Source organism: Sciurus vulgaris (genome assembly GCF_902686455.1).
Source record: "Sciurus vulgaris genome assembly, chromosome: 5".
Classification (NCBI taxonomy): domain Eukaryota; kingdom Metazoa; phylum Chordata; class Mammalia; order Rodentia; family Sciuridae; genus Sciurus; species Sciurus vulgaris.
This window is the reverse complement of record NC_136465.1, coordinates 74,876,477-74,901,455: the sequence shown is the minus strand read 5'-3', so window position 1 is coordinate 74,901,455 and position 24,979 is coordinate 74,876,477. Positions and strand designations below refer to the sequence as shown.

Genomic DNA, 24,979 nt, shown 5'->3' with positions numbered 1-24,979 from the left:
ATAAGAACAGGACTTCAGTGGCACCCACTTGTCTGTCAACCAATGTGTCCACATCCTCTTTGGTGATTGTAGGCCCATTAGTTGTCCAACCAAGACCACACCAAACCACACAGGATGAAAAGATCTCTCTCACCATATATTCTTTCCCAACCTCCATCTCAGGAATTTAGTTCTTTCTGCCACATTTCTACCTTCCTTTTCACTTCCTCCTTTTCTACAAACTCATTTAAAGTTGACAGGCCTTGGTTGCCAATATTCTCTTTGCTTCAACAGTCAATTCAGATGGCAAGTCAGCACGTGGCACTGCTTCAGATAGACCTCTGCTGTTCTGCGTTTCACATCTACCCAAGAACTGTGTCTTGGGACTGAAGCCAAAGTCTGGAGGGCTGCAGCAAATCCTGCCCTCCTCCTCCACAGAGCCTGGGCCCCAACTACTGTGTGTTTCATTTGGCCACTTACTGATGAGAAGAGTTTAGATACTTATGCACATCTGCAAAGTTGAGTATAACTGATTCCCCAGTATTGCATGAACCAGAAATATCCACAGAGAATGTTCTACTTCATTGTACTTCCTTTAGAATGTCTCTCCTACAGAAAAGTGGTGATTCATTATCCTTGGGTCTTTCCAAACCACACTTAGAGTGACTCCAGAAAGAAAATGTGTGTGAACAAATGCCTCCTTCTGCCACTGTAGACCTGGAGATGGTGAGATGTAAGCATGTCTCATAGGTATCTATTGCTGGAGGTTGTGACCCAGCAGGTTCTGGGCAGACTCAGTCCATGGAGTCTCTCCAAGATCCAGGATATCTTCGACCCTCTTTAAATCTGAGTCATCGTAGCTGAATTGCCTCTTCAGATAAGTCACTTGACATTATGCCTCTTCCAAAGGGGGTCAAACACTTGCTCACTGAAAAAAAAAATCACATCCTGATTCTAAAACTCTGCCACCACTGCAGTAGGGTGAAATGGGTCTGAGGCATCACTGTTGTGCCTCAATAACTCTTTACCCAGCTGCACTGTGACCGCCTCAGAAATGGACTTTTTGATTTCATCAGAGAGTCCAGCTCCTTTCAACGTGTCCTTCGTCACCACTGGCCTCTTTTCAGCCAAGTCCAGCAGCAATTTGCAGACCAGATGGACAAGTTTTGGCATGTTTCAGAAGCCATGCCTCATAATCATGAAGCAGATGACACTGGTGAATTAGGTACTGGGCAAATTATGTCCTTGTGCTTTGGGATCACAGCAAGAGAAAATACTACAGAGAGGATTCAGAAACAGTAAATTTCCATACACATAGCAGTTGCCCTCTGATTCGTGTGGAATTGGGTCACTTGGCCCACTCAAATATAATTGCTAGGCTAGAAGTCATTCTTGTTGCAAAAACTAAATAACATTCTATTAAAACACTTGTCCAGATAAACCCTACATGAAAATGAATAGCTGCTTTTCCTTCCTGTAAGGCAAATATCATCACTTTCACCATATCTAAGATGGTGGTAAGAGATGATACACCATAATCCTTCCATCCAAAATTGTAGAAATAAATGCCAACCTCCAAGAATGCTTCAGGAAGGTACATGAAACCACTTTCTTGTTCCAGAGCATTCCCACAGCTAGAATGGCACTGCAGGTTGAGTATTGTTATTAGACCATGACTCAGGAACTGCTCAATGATGTGGTACTTCTTGGGGAGTTCAGATAATGGGCGAGCAATGGCCAGGATACTGTCAGTGACCGAAGATGAACAAACACCCTTAATGGCTTGCTCTTGCTCACTACTGAAGACTGACCTTCCACTCTTGCATGCATTACCACTACACACCACGGAGCACTCCATGTGTTCAGGGATGACATACCATAAATGCTCTCCCACTTTTTTGTACTTTGTTGTTGGAAGTTCTGAATTTCCTTTTGTGTTTTCAGCTTACCACTATTATTCACCAACATGGAATATGGTTGTTCTTTTTAGGCAAGACTCCTGCGGCCATGCTAGTCAGCACTTTGCCGTCAGGATCTGGAGCCAATTTGAGCCTGCAGTCTCACTAGTCATCCAGGACTCAGAGGCTCAGGCAGATGGACAGGGCTGTACTGAGGGCAACCTAGGACAGTGCACAGCCACCAGACCTCACAGGCCTTGCAGAGCCCCTGTGCTCCCTATTGTGCAGAGTGGGCAGTGGGGTCCAGCCCAGCACATAGACAATGTCCTCCTTGGTGGGCCACACACCTACAAATCTGTGTTTTATACATGTCTTGGAATGACCCTCTATACTCACCAGTTCTTTTTTATCTGGTGTGTCTAGGTCAGGGTTCTCAGTAGTACAGTCAAGGGGCCAGTTGGTGTGCAGTCATCTCAAGCTTCAGCTGTCAGGAAGGATCCACTGTGAGCTTGCTCACCTCCTTCTTGGCAGTGTTGAGTTCCTCCTTTGTGGCCTCTCCATGAGCTGACAGAGAAACCCTGGTCTCAGTTGGGGGACTGACTGGAATTTCAGTGTTGCCATCCTCTTAACATGTAATTCTTATCATCTGGATGATGGAATCCTTATTAGAAGATTAAAAGGACAAGGGTTGAGCAATGGGAATAGACATATAGTTACCAGAAGTCTTAATAGTGGCTATAGCCAAAAGGTCAGCAAGTAAAGTTCAATGTTTTTATTTGCCTATACACATTCCAGGATTTGAATTTCTTTTTAAAAAAAAAATCATGATCAGACTAAAATTAATTCAGGGAAAACATGATTTTGCAGAGTCTCTTAATAGTTATTATCAGACACTCATGCGTCAGACCTCTTTCTCTATAGCCTGTCTACTTATTTTGGTAGAGCTGACCCAAGTGTGCATCTCATGTTGTATTAAAAGAATATACTCTTAAAGAATATTCTTTCCTTTGAAATGTCCATTTATGGCTGTGTTTTGGTTATACTTTCCTGACATGTGTTTAAGAACACACTGGTCAAAAATTGACCTTCTTCCTATCTATTACTATAGTCCTCTGAGGTTCCTCAGATGTTCCTTTTGGGAATTTGTGAAAAGCCTTTTGGCTCCTTCACCTTTTCTCTACTAGTTGTGCTGTCTGCCAGGATGAGTCAGGGTCTTGCTGACCACACCTGGCTTCCCTTGGAAGCATCAGGGATATTTCCCTCTTCAATAATCCTCCTCTTTGCAAAATGTACACTGACTGACTTCCTGTTGTGTAGGATCCTCATGATCACCCTGATCAGGGCATCAGATGACCTACCAGATTTGCACAGCCTTTAGAAGGGTTTTGTCATTCCTGGATCCTGGATGACTTTAGGTGAAAGGGTCTAAATACTGGCATCTCTCTTCTTAGCTTTTTTACTTGCATGTCTTTGACCTCCAAGATTTGGTTTGAAATACCCAGCAGGTCACTTTCACCACACGTGAAGTGGGAATAATAGGTTTTAACCTTAAGGTCTATAATTTTTACAGTTTCCCATTTTCATTAACTGGGGTCAGTAATAGTACTGAGAGGCAGCATTATCGTCTAATGTAAGTGATGCTTTATTATCTCAAATTAATCCAGTTTCTACTAACTTTGGCTTCCCCTTCATCATTTTCTGTCTACTTCTGGTTAATTGAATATGTGTAATATTTCATTTTGATTTTTCTACTGTCTTTTTAACTAAACTTCTTGGCATAAGTTTCCATTAGTTCCTGTAGGTATTGTTATATGAGCTGTTACCACAGTTAATATTCTACCACTTTAGGTAAAATCTAAGAACTTCATAACAGTGTAACTCAAGTTCTCCCCTTCCCTGTATTACTTATCATTATGTTTTGTAGGTTCACCTAGGCTGTCACATGTGAGAAAATATCTTCCTTTTGTGGATGAATAGCAAATCTTTGTGTATGTGTCCCACAATTATTTACACATTTTTTTTTATTGTAAACAAATGGGATACATGTTTTTTCTCTGTTTGTACATGGCGCAAAAGCATACCATTTGTGTAATCATAAATTTACATAGAGTAATATTGTTTGATTCATTCTGTTATTTTTTCCCTTCCCCCCACCCCTCCCACCCCTCTTTTCCCTCTATACAGTGCTTCCTTCCTCCATACTTGCCCCCCTCCCTAACCCTAACTCTAACCCTAACACTAACCCTTCCCTCCCCCGCATTATGTGTCATCATCCACTTATTAGTGATTTCCCTAAATGTAGTTAGATAATGTCTGATAAGAACACCAAAAATACACCATGGGGAAAGAAAAATAATTCCAATGAATTATATTGGAAAAACTGGGCATATGCATGCAGAAGAATAAATTTAACCCCTTGTCTTATGCCACATATGAATATTAAGTTGGAAAGGATTAAACTTTTAAAGGTAAGAATCTAAAACTCCACGAAGAAAACATAAAGAAAAATCTTCTTGATACTGATTTTAGCAATTAATTTTTGGATCTGACACCAAAAGCACAGACAGCAAAAACAAACTAAACCAGTAGAACTATATTAAACAAAAAGTTTCAGTACAGAAAAGCAAAAAAAATTGACAAAATTAAAAATCAACTTATGGAATGGGAGAAAATGCTTGCAAATTATGGATATGATAAGCAGTTAATATCCAACATATATGAAAGTCATACAACTCTGCATCACAAGAGAACCCAATTTACTTCATATACATGCATTTATATCTATGATACCAGAACTTTTACATGCTAGTTATACACTTCTCAATCCTCTATCCTGCCGCAGTTTCCACTAATCAAATATATTAATAGTTCTCATATGTCCACTACCAGTTTTTAATTATACATTTTAGTATGCTTTTGTAATTGTTCTGTAAATTAAATCATGCACCCATGATTTATTAAAGCCTCATAGAGATGATTACTTCTGCCAATTTATTGAATGATAGAACATCACTAGACTTTACATTCTTTAAGCTATTTTCCAGTGTGACCATACATCTTTTTGAGGTAGAGAGAACAATGGTTTCATCACAGTGAAGACTAGAATACTGATATCCCTCACGTGAACATATATAATCATGCAAAGCATGATATGAGGAAATTAATTCAGTTGATGTAATTATGGCACTCTTCCAAAAGGAAAACATAAAGATTGTTTTTGTACTTGTGTGTATGTACACAGATAGAGGTAGAATAGAAATGATATGTGCCTATAAGTTTATTTTTGTGTGTTCATTTTTCTAACTCTTTCTTTGGGAGAATCTAGAAATAACTAAATGCCAGCAACAAGTCAACTCAAAAATTTGACTTATTTTGGTTTTGGCATACCCATAACATAATTGAAACCACGTTTGATTCCAAGGCAGGGAAAAATAAGATAAATAAGGACCATCTTGTTATTCACTGAAGTATCAATATGGGAAAAATTCTGTAATTCTCCCCATAGAAACACATGAACAGGTGAAAATTACATTTTATGTAACCAAAGCAGGCATTCAATAGAGAGGAATATTTGTTCAAGAAATCTGAATAAATATCATAAGACAGGATAAGTCTACTGTATTTGAATCATAACTCATCCCCCCCCCATTTCAGTATAATGAAAGTTGAGGGGTACAGTGAAGAACACAAGCCTCCTCTGTACCACACTCTCATCTAGTGTTACAGTACCTCTCTAATGTCAGGAGGACTACCACCATTTCTCATCCTCTCCCCAGCTAGGTCAAGGGTTGAGGTTTCATGCTAAGAAAAGCAACAGAGAGGACCAGATAATATATCAGTTTAGGACTGTAGTTACAGAGGAAGAATCTAAGTCCAAATAAAGTGGCTTTTAACCCCAACTCGAGAGGTGTGGAAAGTTTTGCTCTGGAGTTTTGTTCTGTAAGAACAGAAAGTTCCACAGTTGTCAGAGTGTACACTGACTTTATTTGGAACTGAGAAAGAGGACAACCGGGACTATATCACACCAAAAGCTATTGCATAACAAAATTAACAATAGCCAAAAAGGAAAAGAATGAAAAGGCAACCTGTGGAATAAGAAAATCTTCATATGTGTGTGTGTGTATGTGTGTGTATATATATATATATATATAAAATAAGGGATTAATACTTCCAAAATGTTTTGACTATTTAGGAGCCTCTGGAAAACAATAGAAAGTTTTCTAGCTTTTAAGTGAAGCTGGTAATTCCATAAGATCAATAAGATAACCATAGTCCACTAGAAGATTAATTCAGAAAAAATAGGGAAATAGACAAGTATTCCTGTTGTCAAACCAAACAAGGAATTATTTAAAGGAGGCTACATTTAATGGAATCACACAGAGGAGTAAAGTCTGACCCAAAGCATTATAGTGAACTAAATCAAATTTAAACTTCAAAATGGTTGTGAAATAATACAACAAAACTAGGATCAAGAATTTCAATAATTCAGCCAGGCACAGTGACACATGCCTGTGATCCCAGCTGCCTGGGAGGCTGAGGCAGGAAGATCTCGACTTCAAAGCCAGCCTCAGACAAAGGGAGGCACTAAGTGAATAAGTGAGACCCTGTCTCTAAATAAAATACAAAATAGGGCTGGGGATGTGGCTTAGTGGTTGAGTGCCCCTGAGTTCAATCTCCAGTATCAAAAAAAAAAAAAAAAAAGTAGGTGATTAAAAATGAGCATAACTAAATCACATATACACACACATACACACAAAACCCAAAATGAGACAACAAATCTAAATGCAAAGTACAGTGGATATGTAAAAATAAGTAAAATTAAGGGAAAATAATAACTATATCATTTAGCTCTCAGTGGATCCCTGAGGCTAAGAAAACTAATGTTAGAATTCCTGATCTTCCAAGTGTAGGAGTCCCCCTGAACTACAGATTTAGATGAAATTTCAGGAGGATTAAACCCTAAAAAGAGGTAAACCAGATGGGGCGATCCAAGTTGGCGGACTAGAAGGTGACTGCATCTCCTGTCGCTCCAGACCCCAGAATTCAAGAAGGGGAGGCATTGAGAGACTCAGACTAAAATAGAGCCACGGGGTGAGTCTCTCCCACCCGGTGAAGCTCGGCCCGGGTGGCAGGCCCGGATAGGGGCAGCTTCTCAGAGCAGGGCAGGGCAGCTAGAGCCTTCCCCAGGTAGCCCTGCTCCCTCTGGCAGTGGACTCCTCCCACCTGGCCAGCTTCTCGGAGCAGGCCCCCCAGTGAGAGGGTTTCTGCACAGATCCAGCTCTGAGTCCTGCAGCCAACTGCGAACTCCATCCCGAGTCAGCTTCAGGAACCAGGACAGGGCAGCCAGGGATTTCCTCAAGCAGCCCTGCTCCCATAGATGGAGGGAAACTTACAAGGCTAGATTCTCGGAGCAGACCACCCAGTGAGAGCCTTTCCACACAGAGACAGCTCCAAGCCCTGGAACCAATAGCGGGCTAGGGGCAGCTTTCTTCAGAAGCACTGCATTATCAAGTTCCTACAAGACATCAGGCTACTGAAGGCTGTGAGGTGATATACTGGAAATCTACAGGGACACTATAAGCCAATAGAGGAAATCTGCAATAGTTCAGAGTCCCACGGACATCTGACCAATATGAGAAAACAAGGGAAGAAAAATGTCCCAAACAAATATAGATATTATATCAATAAAACCCAATGACAGCATAGCAGAGGAAATGTCAGAAAGGGAGCTCAGAATGTACATAAATAAAACAATCAGGGAAGCAAACAAGGAGATGAAAGAGCAAATGCAGGCATTGAAGGAAGAGATGAAAGAGCAAATGCAGGCATTAAATGATTAAACCAATCAAGAGTTAAAACAGCAAATACAGGAAGCAAGAGATCATTTCAATAAAGAGTTAGAGATACTGAAAAAAAATAAAAACAGGAATCATTGAAGTGAAGAAAACAATAAACCAAGTTAAAAACTCCATAGAAAGCATAACCAGTAGGATAGAACACCTGGATTACAGAACCTCAGACACTGAAGACAAAATATTTAATCTTGAAAACAAAGTTGACCAAACAGACATGATGGTAAGAAATCATGAACAGAATCTACAAGAATTATGGGATACCAAAAAAGGCCAAATTTAAGAATTATTGGGATTGAGGAAGGCTTAGAGAAACAAACCAAAGAAATGAACAATCTATTCAATGAAATAATATCAGAAAATTTCCCAAATCTGAAGAATGAAATGGAAAACCCAAGTACGAGGCTTATAGGACTCCAAATATACAAAGTTACAACAGACCCACACCAAGGCACATTATTATGAAAATACCGAAAATACAAAATAAGGGCTGCGAGAGAAAAGAATGAAATTACATTCAGGGGGAAACCAATAAGATTATCAGCAGATTTTTCAATCCAGATCCTAAAAGCTGGAAGAGACTGGAACAACATGTACCAAGCCCTGAAATAAAATGGATGCCAACCAAGAATCTTATACCCAGCAAAGCTTACTTTCAGATTTGACAATGAAATAAGATCCTTCCATGATAAACAAAAGCTAAAAGAATTTACAAAAAGAAAGCCAGCATTACAGAACATTCTCAGCAAAATATTCCATGAGGAAGAGATGAAAAACAACGATGCAAATCAGCAACAGGCGGAACTAGCCTAAAGGAATAGCCAAACAAAGTGGAAACAAAATCATGTCAAAAAACAAAAATGAGTCAAATGACTGGGAATACAAATCATATCACAATAATAACCCTGAATGTTAATGGTCTGAACTCATCAATCAAAAGACATAGACTGGCAGATTGGATTAAAAAGAAAAATCCAACAATATACTGCCTGCAAGAAACTCATCTCATAGAAAGAGACACCCATAGACTAAAAATGAAAGGATGGGAAAAAACATACCATGCACATGGACACAGCAAAAAAGCTGGAGTATCCATCCTCATTTCAGGTAATGTGGACTTCAAGCCAAAACTAGTCAGAAGGGATAAAGAAGGACATTACATACTGCTTAAGGGAACCATAAATCACCAAAACATAACAATCATAAATACCTCTGCCCCAAACATTGGCTCATCCATGTACATCAAAAAAATCCGTCTTTATTCCAGAAATCAAATAGACCGCAGCACAATAATACTAAGTGATTTTAACACACCTCTCTCACCATTGAACAGATCCTCAAGAAAAAAAATTGAATAAAGAAACCATAGAACTCAGTAACACAATCAACAATTTAGACTTACCAGACATATATAGAATATACCATCCAACAAAGAATGAATACACTTTCTTCTCAGCAGCACATGGATCCTTCTCTAAAATAGACCATATTTTATGCCACAAAGCTACTGTTAGCAAATACAAGAATATAGAGATACTACCGTGTATTCTACCAGATCATAATGGATTGAAATTAGAAATAGATGACAGAATATAAAGCAGAAACTTCTCTATTACCTGGAGATTAAATAATACACTATTATATGATGAATGGATAACAGACGACATCAGGAGGGAAATAAAAAAATTCTTAGAAGTAAACCAGAACAAAGACACATAATATCAAAATCTCTGGGACACTATGAAAGCAGTACTTAAAGGAAGATTTATTTCATGGGGTGAATTCAACAAAAAAAGTAGAAATCAACAAATAAACGACTTAACACTACAGCTCAAAGCCTTAGAAAAAGAAGAGCAGACCAACACCAAAAGTAGTAGAAGAGAAGAAATAGTTAAAATCAGAGCCGAAATCAATGAAATTGAAACAAAAGGAAAAAATCAGAAAAATTAGCAAAATAAATAGTTGGTTCTTTGAAAAAATAAAAAAAAAATTGATAAACCCTTAGCCACACTAACAAAGAGAAAGAGGAAGAAAACTCAAATTACTAAAATTCGGAATGAACAAGGAAATATCACAACAGACACGAGTGAAATACAAAACATAATTAGAAGCTATTTTGAAAATCTATACTCCAACAAAACAGAAAACCTCGAAGACTTCACCAACTTTCTACAGACATATGAATTACCTAAACTGAACGAGGAGGATATACACAACTTAAATAAATCAATTTCAAGCAATGAAATAGAAGAGGTCATCCAAAGGCTACCAACAAAGAAAAGTCCTGGACCAGATGGGTGCACAGCCAACTACTACAAAATCATTAAAAAGGAGTTCGTTCCAATACTCCTCAAAGTATTCCATGAAAAAGAACAGGAGGGAACCCTCCCAAACTCATTCTATGAAGCCGGTATCACCCTGATACGTAAACCAAACAGAGACACATTGAGGAAAGAAAATTTCAGACCAATATTCTTAATGAACATCAAATTTTAGCAAATTGCATACAAAAATATATTTAAAAAGATAGTGCACCATGATCAAGTGGGTTTTATCCCAGGGATGCAAGGTTGGTTCAACATCCAGAAATCAATAAATGTAATTCACCATACCAACAGACTTAAAGATAAGAATCACATGATTATTTCGATAGATGCAGAAAAAGCATTCAATAAAAATACAGCATCCCTTCATGCTCAAAACACTAGAAAAATATGGGAAGTGGGAACATTCCTTAACATTGTAAAGGCCATCTACGCTAAGCCCATGACCAATATCATTCAAAATTGTGAAAAACTAAAAGCATTTCCCCTAAAAACTGGAACAAGACAGGGATGCCCTCTTTCACCACTTCTATTCAACATCGTCCTTGAAATTCTAGCCAGAGCAATTAGACAAACCAAAGAAACTAAAGGGATATGAATTGGAAAAGAAAAACTCAAACTATTCATGTTCGCTGATGACATGATTATATATTTAAAGGAACCTGGAAATTCCACCAGAAAACTTTTAGAACTCATAAGTGAATTCAGTAAAGTAGCAGGTTACAAGATGAATGCTCATAAATCCAACGCATTTTTATACATAAGTGATGAATCTTCAGAAAGAGAAATTAGGAAAACTACCCCGTTCGCAATAGCATCGAAAAAAAATAAAATGCTTGGGAATCAATCTCACAAAAGAGATGAAAGACCTCTACAATTAGAACTACAGAACACTGAAGAAAGAAATTAAAGAAAACCTTAGACGATGGAAAGATCTCCCATGTTCCTGGATAGACAGAATTAATATTGTCAAAATGGCCATGCTACCAAAAGTGCTATACAGATTCAATGCAATTCCAGTTAAAATCCCAATGATGTACCTTACTTACAGAAATAGAGAAAGCAATTATGAAATTCATCTGGAGAATAAGAAACCCAGAATAGCTAAAGCAATCCTCAGTAGAAAGAGCGAAGCAGGGGGTATCACAATACCAGATCTTCAACTCTGTTACAAAGCAATAGTAACAAAAACAGCATGGTATTGGCACTGAAATAGAAAGGGAGATCAATGGTACAGAATAGAAGACATGGACACAAACCCAAATAAATACAATTTTCTCATACTAGACAAAGGTGCCAATAATATGCAATGGAGAACAGACAGTCTTTTCAACAAATGGTGCTGGGAAAACTGGAAAACCATATGCAATAGAATGAAATTAAACCCCTATCTCTCACCCTGCACAAAAATCAACTCAAAATGGATCTAGGACCTTGGAATCAGACCAGAGACCCTGCATCTTATAGAAGAAAAAGTAGGTCCAAACCTTCAACTTGTTGGCTTAGGAGCAGACTTCCTTAACAGGACTCCCATAGCACAAGAAATAAAACAAGAATTAACAACTGGGATAGATTCAAACTAAAAAGCTTTCTCTCAGCAAAGGAAACTATCAGTAATTTGAAGAGAGAGCCTACAGAGTGGGAGAATATCTTTGCATTCATACTTCTAATACAGCGCTAATTTCCAGAATGTATACAGAACTCAAAAACTCTACACCAAGAATACAAATAATCCAATCAACAAATGGGCTAAGGAAATGAACAGGCACTTCTCAGAAGATGTACAAGTAATCAACAGATATATGAAAAAATGTTCAACATCTCTAGTAATAAGAGAAATGCAAATCAAAACTACCCTAAGATTCCATCTCACCCCAATTAGAATGGTGAATATCAAGAACACAAGCAACAATAGGTGTTGGCGAGGATGTGGGGAAAAAGGTACACTCATACATTGCAAGTGGGGTTGCAAATTAGTGCAGCCACTCTGGAAAGCAGTATGGAGCTTCCTCAGAAAGCTTGGAATGAAACCACCATTTGACCCAGCTATCCCACTCCTTGGCCTATACCCAAAGGACTTAAAATCAGCATACTACAGAGATACAGCCACATCAATGTTCATTGCTGTTCAATTCACCATAGCTAGATTGTGGAACCTACCTAGATGCCCTTCAGTTGATAAATGGATAAAGAAACTGTGGTATATATATACAATGGAATATTACTGCACCATAAAGAATGCTAAAATTATGGCATTTGCAGGCAAATGGATGAAATTGGAGAATATTATGCTAAGTGAGATAAGCCCATCTGAAAAAACTAAAGGACGAATGATCTCACTGATAAGTGGATGATGACATATAATGCGGGGTGGGAGGGGTTAGCGTTAGGGTTAGGGTTAAGTTTAGGGTTAGGGTTAAGGAGGGTGGTAAGAATGGAGGAAGGAAGGACTGTATAGAAGGAAAAGAGGGTGGGAGGCGGGGCAAAGGCAAATAAAAATAACAATGAATCAAAAAACATTACCCTATGTATACTTATGATTACACAAATGGTATGCCTTGACTTCATGTACAAATAGAGAAACAACATGTATCCCATTTTTTTACAATAAAAAAAGAGGTGAGCCAGATGTAGTCTTTGCCTTAACAAAATTGCCACTCACATTGGCTTATTCTGATTAGATTTGTCTTCCTCTTTTAAAAATAAGAGATAGAAAAATAATATCAAATAGGAGCAAAATTTCTTATTTGAAAAAGTCTATCATTCAATAAAAACTCTTTAGGAAAGGTGAGAGACAGAATAAAGTAATGGGAGATAAGTGAACTATAGAAACAGAGCTACTGATGATAGAAGTCTGAAAAACAGACAAAAACTTGAAAATAACAATCATCCAGACTCCCACCTCTGCTGATTGCATAGAAAATGACAAATACTGTTTTTCCTGCCTCAACAATGAAGAGAAGATCAATGAACTGCAAAATTGTGCCTTTTGTTTTTTCAGCTTTCTCTTCTAACAGAAGCCAAAAGTCATCCAAGTAACCCAAATTCCTACCTAGGTAATCCACTCAAAAACAAAAATAGAATTTAAGATAAATTTCTAATGAACTGTTAAAGGCAAAGTATGGGCTGCTTAGTCAGTTTGGAATAGTTGAAGTAGCAGACACAAGTGTACCTCACGCTCACAGTATCTTCTTCCTGGCTTTCCACTGGGAGTTTATTACAAAAACTAGAGCAACACATGAGATAATATGGGAATCATCAATGTCAGAGTACAAGAGTTGATCAACACCTGCTGGCAGAGAGAAAAGCAAAACCCTGAAGCAAACTCCTTGTCACCAAATGAAGGTGAGCCACCCTTTCACCTCAGGGTCCAGACAAATTTCAAACCCAGCCTCAGCAACTTTAGCAAGATTCTCAGCAACTTAGAGACACTGTCTTAAAAGAAAAATTGAAAAGAGCTGGGGATGTGGCTCAATGGTTAAGACCCCTGAGTTCTATCTCTAGTTTAAAAAAAAAAAAAAAGTCATTGCTTCCAGGGAAGGAGCTGAAGCAAAATAAGTCTTCCTCTTTCTTCCAAATATCAACAAAGATTTGTTGCTCTTAGGCTGGGGATTTAGCTCAGTGGTGGATCACTTGCAGAGGATGTCCAAGACCATAGGTTTGATCCCCAGTACACTCCCCTCCCCTAGTATCTATCTCTATATCTATCTCTCTCTTTCATACATACACACACACACACACACACACACACACTCACAAATATTTCACTACTCTTGTTGAATGTTGAAGAAAAACCTCTCTACGTCTTGAATAGTTGCAAGACTGTCTTTGTTCTAGGAACCATCATTAACACCTATCAGAGGTCTGCTAACTACAAAGGAAGTGGCATAAAACAGTCACCAAGGTCAACCACAGGTACACTTCAGAGTTTGTCCACATGCAAAAAAATTGTTGTCACAAGGAACTTATCACCAAGTAACAAGAGTGAGGAATGAGTGGGGAGTAAAAACTTTGTCTGCTTGGGTTATAACTAAATGCCACAGACCAGGTGGTTTAAACAGACACTTCTCACAGTTCTTATTCAAAAGAGAAAGCAAGAAGGAAAACTACCTAACTCACCTTAGAAAGCCAGCATTACCCTAAGACCAAAGACACAGAAAGACATTAGAGGAAAATGAAATTATACACCAGTATCTCTCATGAATATAGATTTTAAATCACCAAGAAAATATTAGTAAATAGAGTCCAATGAAGACTAAAAGAATAATTCAACATGATCAAGTAGGATTTATGCCAGGTATATAAGCCTGGTTCCACAATCTAAAAGCAATTAATGTAATCCATCACATCAAAGAGAGAAGAAAAATCACATGATTATGTTAATACATTCAGAAAAGAATTTGACAAAATCAGCAACCTTTCACAATTAAAAGACAGAAAACTACTGATGGAGGAGGAATTTTCTCAACTTGATAAAGAAGTTCTATGAAAAAATTACAGCAAAATAACACATAATGGTGGCAAGATCAAAACTTCCCCACTAAAATCAGCAAAAGGCAATGATGTCCCCTCTCACTACTTTAAATATCATACTGAGAGTCCATGGTGATGCAGAAAGACAAGAAAATAATATAAAAGACACACAGATGAGGAAGAAAGAAGTCTTATTGTCTTTGTTTACAGATTAAAGGATTATCTGTGTAAGAAATCCAAAAGAATAAACACAACAGAATTTTCTGGAACTAATAAGTGACTACAGCAAGGTTACTGCACAAAAGTCAATCGCTCTCCTCATATTAAGAATGAATAGATCAGGCCTGCCACACAAATTTACAGCGCCCAGTCCAGGCCCATGTGGTCTAGCATCCACACTGCAGCTGACCATCTATCAACATGGGTGTTGCCTTTGCCCACAAGCATTGATTATTCCAAACCTGGAGATAGTGGGACAGCACCCTTCTTAGGACCCCACATTATCAAGTTCCACTCAGACATCAGGCTACTGAAGAATAGAAGATATGAAGAGTACAGTAAAATTTATTGCAGAATTCTTTTTTAATTAGTAGTATTATTATGATTATTTCTATTATACCTACTATATTCCTAATTTTTTCTTTTATTAATATTTTTCTCAATTTTCCTTTTATATATCTGTTTCCTTGGAAACTCTTTCTACCTTTTCTCATGCTAACAATCTATTTCTTTTAATTCCACGTTAACTATTCCTACAATATAGTACCTCTATAGACTCACTTCTTATCTCATTAACATTATATTCTACACCCCTCCTCATCCATTTTTCACCATTAGAAATTGTGGTTCTTATGGCAAACCTATCATTTTTGCTGTAGATAATAATTTGAACTCATCATTTCTGTTTATTAAGACAACACAGTTAACAACTTAATAGGGACTATTTGGGTTAAGCACACATATTGTTTGTATGGTATGCTGTGAACATTGATGTCTCAACTCAAGGTGAGGTATTGGAAATCTGCAAGGATACTGTAAGTCTATGGGGAGAAACTGCAATACCTTTGATTCTCACTGTTAGAGGGGAAGATACACACACAACATGAGAAAACAAAGGAAGAAACGGTCCCAAACATACCTAGATGATATATCAATATAACCCAATGACAACATGGCAGAAGAAATGACAGAAAAGGAGTTCAGAATGTACATAATCAAAATGATCTCAGAGGTGAATGATGAGATAAGAAAGCAAATGCAGGTAATGAGTGATTGTACCAATACAGTTAAAAGAGCAAAAGCAGGAAGCAAAAGATTATTTCAATAAAGAGATAGAAATTCTGGGGGGAAAAAAAAAACCAGAAATCACTGAAATGAAGGAAACAATAAACCAAATTAAAAACTCAATAGAAATCATCACCAACAGGTTAGATCACTTGGAAGACAGAACCTCAGACAATGAAGACTAAATATTTATCTTGAAAACAAAGTTGACCAAACAGAGAATATGGTAAGGAATCATGAAAAGAATCTCCAAGAATTATGGGATAACATGAAAAGACCATATTTAAGAATTATTGGGATTGAGGAAGGCACAGAGATACAAACCAAAGGAATAAGTTATCTATTCAATGAAATAATATCAGAAAATTTCCCAAAACTGATAAATTAAGTAGAAAATCAAATAAAAGAGGCTTACAGGACAACAAATGTACAAAATTACAACAGATTCACAATGAGGCTCATTATAATGAAAATACCTAACATACAAATTAAAGACAGAATTTTAAAGTTTGTGAGAGACAAAAAAATCAGAATACATTCAGGGGGAAACCAGTACATTTATCAGCAGATTTCTCAGCCCAGACCCTAAAAGCAAGAAGGTCTTGGAACAACATATTTCAAACCCTGAGAAAAAATGGATGCCAACCAAGAATCTTATACCCAGAAAAACTTATTTTCAGATTTGATGATGAAATAAAATCCTTCCATGATAAACAAAAGTAAAAAAATTTACAAATAGAAAGCATGCACTACAGAACATTGTCAACAAAATATTCCATGAGGAAGAAATGAAAAACAACAATGGAAGTCAGCAAAGGGAGGAACTTCCCTAAAAGAATAGCCAATTAAAGGAGAAACCAAGTCAAGTTAAAAGCCAAAAATAAGTCAAAATGACTGGTAATACAAACAATATCTCAATAATAACCCTGAATGTTAAGGGCCTAAACTCATTAATCAAAAGTAATAGACTGGTAGATTGGATTAAAAAGAAAGACCCAACAATATGCTGCCTTCAAGAGATTCATCTCATAGAAAAAGATGCCCACAGACTAAAGGTGAAACGTTGGGAAAAAACCCACCACGCACATGGACTCAGTAAAATAGTGGGGGTTTCCATCCTCATTTATAGAGCAGACTTCAAGCCAAAGTTAGAATGAATAAAGAATGATATTTCATACTGCTTAAGGGAAGCATAAGTCAGGAAGAAATAAGTCATAAATATATATGCCATAAACAATGGCTCATCCATATATGTCAAACAAATCCTTCTCAATTCCGGGAACCAAATAGACCACAACCCAATAACTAGGTTACTTTAACACACCTCTCTCACCATTGGATAGATCTTCCAAAAAAAATTGAACAAAGAAACCGTAGAACTCAACAACACAATCAATAATTTAAACTTAACGGGCATATATAGAATATTCCTTCCATCAACTAGAGAATACACCGTCTTCTCAGAAGCACATGGATCCTTCTCTAAAATAGACCATAAGTTATGCCACAAAGCTACTCTTAGCAAATAGAAAAGGAGAAAGATTCTACTTTGCATTCTATCAGATCATAATGGAATGAAACTAGAAATTCAAAATAAAATAAAAAACATAAACTACTCCAACACCTGGAAATTAAACAATACACTATTGAATGATGCATGGATAACAGAAAACATCAGGGGGAGATTAAAAAAAATTCTTAGGGGTAAACAAGAAAAATGATTCAACATATCAAAATCTCTGGAACACTGTGAAAGCAGTACTAAGAGGAAAATTCATTGCACGGAGCACATTCAAGAAAAGAAGAAGTAGTCAACAATTAATTGACCTAACATTACAGCTCAAAGCCCTAGAAAAAGAAGAACAGATCAACACCAAAAATAGTAGAAGACAGGAAATAATTAAAATCTGAGATGAAATCAATGAAATTGAAACAAAAAAATACAAAAATTTGACAAAAGAAAAAATTGGTTCTTTGGAAAAATAAACAACATTGATAAACCCTCAGCTACACTAATGAAGAGAAGAGAAAAAACTCAAATTACTAAAATTTGAGATGAAAAAGGAAATATCATGATAGACACTATTGAAATACATAACATAAAGAGAAGCTACTTTGAAAATCTATAGTCCAACAAAATAGAAAATATCAAAGACATGGACAGGTTTCTAGAGACATGATCCACCCAAACTGAATCTGGAGGACAAATGCAATTTAAATATATCAGTTTCAAGCAGTGAAATAAAAGAAGTCATCAACACCCTACCAACTCAGAAAAGTACAGGATCAGATGGATTCTCAGCTGAGTTCTACAAGACCTTCAAAGAAGAACTCATTCCAATACTCCTCCTCAAAATATTCCATAAAATAGAAGAGGAGGGAACCCTTCGACACTCATTCCTTGAAGCTAATATCACCCTTATACCAAAACCAGACAAAGACACATAGAGGAAAGGAAATGTCAAACCAACATTCCCAATGAACTTAGATGCAAAAATTCTTAACAAAATTTTAGCAAATTGCATACAAAAAGATATTTAAAAGATAGTGCACCATGATTAATGGGTTTCATCCCAGGGATGCAAGGTTGGTTCAACATTCAGAAATCTATACATGTAATTCACCACATCAACATATTTAAAGTTGAGAATCACATGATTATTTCAATAGATGCTGAGAGAGCACTTGATAAATGCAATACCCCTTTATGTACAAAACACTAGAAAAAATAGGGATAGTAGGAACACAAGAACATACCTCAACATTGTAAAGGCTATCTATGCTAAGCCCATGGCCAACATCATTCTAAATGAAGAAACACTGAAAGCATTCCCCCTAAAAACTGGAACAAGGAAGCAATGCTCTCTTTCAACCCATCTATTCAACATCATCCATGAAACTATAGCCAGAGCAATTAGACAGACCAAAGAAATACAAGGAATACAAGTAGGAAAAGAAGAGTTAAACTATCACTATTTGCTGATGACAAGTGTCCATATTAGAGGAGCTAATAAATTCCACCAGAAAACTTCTAGAACTCATAAATAAATTAAGTAAAGTAGCAGGATATATAATCAACATTTATAACTCTAATGCACTTTTATTCATAAGTGATGAATCCTCTGAAAGCAAAATTAGGAAAATTTAATTCACTCACACACACCAAAAAAAGATACTTGATGATCAATCTAACAAAAGAGGTGAAAGACCTCTACAATGAGAACTACATAACACTAAACAAAGAAATTAAAGTAAACCTTAGAAGATGGACAGATTGCCATGCTCTTGGATAGGCACAATTAACATTGTCAAAATGGCCATACTACCAAAAGTGCTATACAAATTCAATGCAATTGCAATTAAAATCCCAACAACATTCCTCATAGAAATAGAGAAAGCAATCATGAAATTCATCTGGAAGAATAGAGACCCAAAATAGCTAAAGCAATCCTTAGCAGGAAGAGCAAAGCAGGTGGTATCACAATACCAGAACTTCAACTATACTACAGAGAAATAGTAACAAAAACAGCATGGTTTTGGCATCAAAATAGGCAGGTATATCTATGGTACAGAATAAAGAACACAGAGACAAACCCACATAAATACAGTTTTCTCATACTAGACAAAGGTACCAAAAACTTACAATGGAGAAAAGATAGCCTCTTCAGCAAATGGTGCTGGGAAAAGTGGAAATCCATATGTAGTAAAATGAAATTAAATGCCTATCTCTCACCCTGAACAAAACTCAATTCAAAATGGATAAAAGACCTAGGAATTAGACCAGAGACCTTGCAACTAATAGAAGAAAAAGTATGTCCAAATCTTCATCATATTGCCTTAGCACCAGAGTTCCTTAACAGGACTCCCAGAGTATAAAAAATAAAAGCAGGAATCAATAATTGGGATACATTCAAACTAAAAAGGTATTCTCAGCAAAGGTAACAATCAACAATGTAAAGAGAGAGCCTACAGAGTGGGAGAAAATCTTTCCCACACACACTTCATAGAGCACTAATCTCCAGACTCTATAACGAACTCAAAAAACTTTACACCAAAAATACAAATAACGCATTCAATAAATCAACAGTTAAAGGAGCAAATACGGAAATAAGAGATCATTTCAATAAAGAGTTAGAGGTATTGAAAAAAAAAACAGAAATGCTTGAAATGAAGGAAACAATAAACCAAGTTAAAAACTCCATAGAAAGCATAACCAATAGGATAGAACACCTGGAAGACAGAACTTAAGATATTGAAGACAAAATATTTAATTATGCAAACAAACTAGACCAAACAGAAAAGATTGTAAGAAATCATGAACAGAATCTACAACAATTATGGGATATCATGAAAAGGCCAAATTTAAGAATTATTGGGATTGAGGAAGGCTTAGAGAAACAAACCAAAGGAATAAACAAACTATTCAATGAAATAATATCAGAAAATTTCCCAAATATGAAGAATAAAGTGGAAAACCAAGTACAAGAGGCTTATAGGACTCCAAATATACAAAATTACAGCAGACCCACACCAAGGCACATTATTATGAAAATACCTAACATAAAAAATAAAGAAAGAATTTTAAAGGCTGCGAGAGAAAAGAATCAAATTACATTCAGGGGGAAACCAATAAGAATATCAGCAGATTTTTAAATCCAGACCCTAAAAGCTAGAAGGGCCTGGAACAACATGTACCAAGCCCTGAAAGAAAATGGATGCGAACCAAGAATCTTATACCCAGCAAAACTTACTTTCAGATTTGACGATGAAATAAGATCCTTCCATGATAAACAAAAGCTAAAGGAATTTACAAAAAGAAAGCCAGCTTGCAGAACATTCTCAGCAAAATATTTTATGAGGAAGAGATGAAAAACAATGATACAATTCAGCAACGGGCGGAACTACCCTAAAGGAATAGCCAAATAAAGGGGAAACCAAATCATGTCAAAAAACAAAAATGAGTCAAATGACTGGGAATACAAATCATATCACAATAATAACTCTGAATGTTAATGGCCTGAACTCATCAATCAAAAGACATAGACTGGCAGATTGGATTAAAAAGAAAAATCCAACAATATGCTGCCTGCAAGAGACTCATCTCATAGAAAGGATAACCATAGACTAAAGATGAAAGGATGGGAAAAAACATACCATGCACATGGACACAGCAAAAAAGCTGGAGTATCCATCCTAATTTCAGATAATGTGGACTTCAAGCCAAAACTAGTCAGAAGGGATAAAGAAGGACATTACATACTGCTTAAGGGAAGCATAAATTAGCAAGACATGACAATCATAAATATCTATACCCCGAACATTGGCTCATCCATGTATGTCAAACTAATCCTTCTCAATTACAGAAATAAAATAGATCACAACACAATAATACTAGGCGATTTAACACCTCTCTCACCGCAGGATAGATTTTCCAAACAAAAATTGAATGAAGAAACCATAGATCTCAATAACACAATCAACAATTTAGATTTAACCGACTTATATAGAATATACCATCCAACAAAGAACGAATACACTTTCTTCTCAGCAACACATGGATCCTTCTCTAAAATAGACCATGTCTTATGCCACAAAGCTACTGTTAGCAAATACAAGAAGATAGAGATACTACTTGTACTCTATCAGATCATAATGGATTGAAATTAAAAATAAATGACAGAATAAAAAACAGAAACTTCTCCAATACCTGGAGATTAAATAATACACTATTATATGATGAATGGATAACAGGAGACATCAGGAGGGAAATAAAAAATTTTTTAGAAGTAAACCAGAACAAAGACACATCATATCAAAACTCTGGGACACTATGAAGGCAGTACTTAGAGGAAGATTTATTTCATGGGGCACATTCAACAAAAGAAGTAGAAATCAACAAATAAACGACTTAACACTACAGCTCAAAGCCCTAGAAAAAGAAGAGCAGACCAACACCAAAAGTAGTAGAAGATAGGAAATAGTTAAAATCAGAGCCAATATCAACGAAATTGAAACAAAAGAAACAATTGGAAAAATTAACAAAATAAATAGTTGGTTCTTTGAAAAAATAAACAAAATTGATAAACCCTTAGCCACACTAACAAAGAGAAACAGGGAGAAAACTCAAATTACTAAAATTCGGAATGAACAAGGAAATATCACAACAGACACGAATGAAATACAAAACATAATTAGAAGCTAGTTTGAAAATCTATACTCCAACAAAGCAGAAAACCTCGAAGACATCACCAAGTTTCTAGAGACATATGAATTACCTAAACTGAACCAGGAGGACACACACAACTTAAATAAATCAATCTCAAGCAATGAAATAGAAGAGGTCATCAAAAGCCTACCAACAAAGAAAAGTCCGGGACCAGATGGGTTCTCAGCCGAGTTCTACAAAACCTTTAAAGCAGAGCTCATTCCAATACTTCTCAAAGTATTCCATAAAATAGAAGAGGAGGGAACCCTCCCAAACTCATACTATGAAGCCAATATCATCCTGATACCTAAACCAGACAGAGACACATCAAGGAAAGAAAATTTGAGACCAATATCCTTAATGAACATTGATGCAAAAATTCTCAACAAAATTTTAGCAAATCGCAAACAAAAATATATTAAAACGATAGTGCACCACGATCAAGTGGATTTTATCCCAGGGATGCAAGGTTGGTTCAACATCTGGAAATCAATAAATGTCATTCACCATATCAATAGACTAAAAGTTAAGAATCACATGATTATTTCAATAGATGCAGAAAAAGCATTTGATAAAATACAGCATCCCTTCATGCTCAAAACACTAGAGAAAATTGGGGTAGTGGGAACATTCCTTAACATTGTAAAGGCCATCTATGCTAAGCCCATGGCCAGTATCATTCTAAATGGTGAAAAACTGAAAGCATTCCCCCTAAAAACTGGAACAAGGCAAGGATGCCCTCTTTCACCACCTCTATTCAATATCATTCTTGATACTGTAGCCAGAGCAATTAGGGAAACCAGAGAAATTAAAGGGATATGAATTGGAAAAGTGGAACTCAAACTATCCCTGGTCACTGATGACATGATTATATATTTAGAGGAACCTGGAAATTCCACCAGAAAACTTTTAGAACTCATAAGTGAATTCAGTAAAGTAGCAGGTTACAAGATCAATGCTCATAAATCCAATGCATTTTTATACATAAATGATGAATCTTTGAAAAGAGAAGTTATGAAAACTACCCCATTCACAATAGCATCGAAAAATAAATACTTGGGAATCAATCTCACAAAAGAGGTGAAAGACCTCTACAATGAGAACTACAGAACACTAAAGAAAGAAATTAAAGAACACCTTAGAAGATGGAAAGATCTTCCATGTTCTTGGATAGGCAGAATTAATATTGTCAAAATGGTCATACTACCTAAAGTGCTATACAGATTCAATGCAATTTCAATTAAAATCCCAATGATGTACCTTACAGAAACAGAGCAAGCAATTATGAAATTTATCTGGAAGAATAAGAAACCCAGAATAGCTAAAGCAATCCTCAGTAGAAAGAGCGAAGCAGGGGATATCGCAATACCAGATCTTCGACTCTATTACAAAGCAATCATAACAAAATCGGCATGGTATTGGTACCAAAATAGGCACACTTAAAATCATACTTAAAATACTATAATAGGTATACTTAAAATCAGCATACTACAGAGATACAGCTACATCAATGTTCATAGCTGCTCAATTCACTATAGCCAGATTGTGGAACCAACCTAGATGCCCTTCAGTTGATGAATGGATAAAGAAACTGTGGCATATATATACAATGAAATATTACTCCACCATGAAGAATGATAAAATTATGGCATTTGCAAGCAAATGGATGAAATTGGAGAATATCATGCTAAGTGAGATAAGCCCATCTCAAAAAACTAAAGGATGAATGATCTCGCTGATAAGCGGATGAGGACATATAAGTGGGGGTATGAGGGGTTAGCATTAGGGTTAGGGTTAGGTTTAGGGTTAGGGATAAGGAGTGTGGTAAGAATGGAGGAAGGAAGGACTGTATAGAGGGAAAAGAGGGTGGGAGGGGTGGGGGGGAAGGAAAAAAATTAACAGAATGAATCAAACAATATTGCCCTATGTAAATTTGTGATTTTTAATTAAAATAAATAAATAATAAAGAAAAGGGAAAAAAAGAAATCAGGCACATCCACAGACATGTGGCAAACTGTACAATAAGGTTGTTGTGAGGGACTGGTACCAGGGTGTGTCTCCCCAGAGGTAAAGAGATGATGTGCCACTGTGACAGAAGGTGTCTAATGAATTGGCAGTTTTCTTCATGGAGGATACTACTAAATTCTATCCAGACATGAATATCTCTAAATGGATTTAAGTTGGAAAATAGCATTTAGTCATGTTCTTTTTGGATATTTGTTAAATTTTTGTTTGCACATATATAGAAGTTGGTCTCAGGAGAAATAGAATTCAGTCCCCATAACATAGTATTGAGTTTATACAGCATACCCACCCAAATTTGTGCCAAGAACTCTGCTGGGTGTTTTACACGCAGAGACCACCTAAAATTGACTAGGAACAGTGGATTTGGTCTAAATTACATTCCAAGACAAGGAGGCCTATTTTAAACCCTCTTCAAACAATTTTTTTTTTAGTTGGGGATTGAGCTCAGTGGTGCTACATCCACTGAGCTATATCCCTAGTCCTTTTAATTTTTTTTTTATTTTGAAACAGGGTCTCAGTAAGTTGCCTAGACTGGCCTGCAACTTGTGATCCTCTTGCCTCAGCCTCTTGAGTAGCTGGGATTACAGGTGTGTGCCATAGTGCCCAGTCTCTTCAAGTGATGTTTATTTGAAAAACTGACAGGACTAGATCACAAGGAACTGTGAGCATGACCTTGAGGGTAGAGTGACCATCCTTATGACGTGACACTCATGAGATGGGACAGTTCCATGAGCCAACAGGGGAAGATGGGGAAAGGAAGGAACCTGGAGTTTCCTCTGACCCCTGACCTGACACTTAGCCCCTGTGTTACTACAGTGGGAACACCCTGAGATGTCCTTCTGTCACTTTTACCCTTGAATGCAAGTAGAGCCTGTGACTTACTTCTAACCAATACAATATGGTAAATGTAAAAAAAAAAAAAAAGAAATTAGAAGGGAA

The 24,979-nt window shown here is 36.7% G+C and overlaps 1 pseudogene across 1 annotated transcript; it reads right to left on the bottom strand.

Moving 5' to 3' along the window:
• Window positions 1–560: 560 nt before the first annotated feature.
• On the bottom strand, window positions 561–1,988 carry LOC306661052 (protein tyrosine phosphatase domain-containing protein 1-like; annotated as a pseudogene). The gene has a single exon. The product of its transcript is annotated as a protein tyrosine phosphatase domain-containing protein 1-like (transcript).
• Between the last annotated feature and the right edge of the window lie 22,991 nt (window positions 1,989–24,979).